Here is a 343-nt window from a genome sequence, read left to right as displayed (position 1 = left end):
TTTAAAGAGTTGCAAATCCTCCAAAGAAACACATTAAATTAGAGAAAACTATTAGAAATAAATTATGAATTAGAGTTTTTGCAGTGAAAATACTTTTCAGCAACAATTATGTGTTTCTCTTGTTGTTTCATTTTTGTCTAAACCATAAATCAAAATCTGGCAGCAATAAATGCATGGCTTGTATAGATATGCTTACATTTTGAAATTAACGCAGTTGAATGCATAGAAATTATATTTTTTAATAGTTGATTTTTTTATATATAATTGCTCGGACTCACCAAACTTTATTATTTTTTTAAATATTTTTTTTTACTATATCATTGTATTAATTTTTTTTTACTGG

The sequence above is a fragment of the Populus trichocarpa genome, chromosome 6 (genome assembly GCF_000002775.5).
Source record: "Populus trichocarpa isolate Nisqually-1 chromosome 6, P.trichocarpa_v4.1, whole genome shotgun sequence".
Taxonomy (NCBI): Eukaryota; Viridiplantae; Streptophyta; class Magnoliopsida; order Malpighiales; family Salicaceae; genus Populus; species Populus trichocarpa.
The sequence above is the reverse complement of the archived record's forward strand: the minus strand, read 5'-3'. Positions refer to the sequence as shown.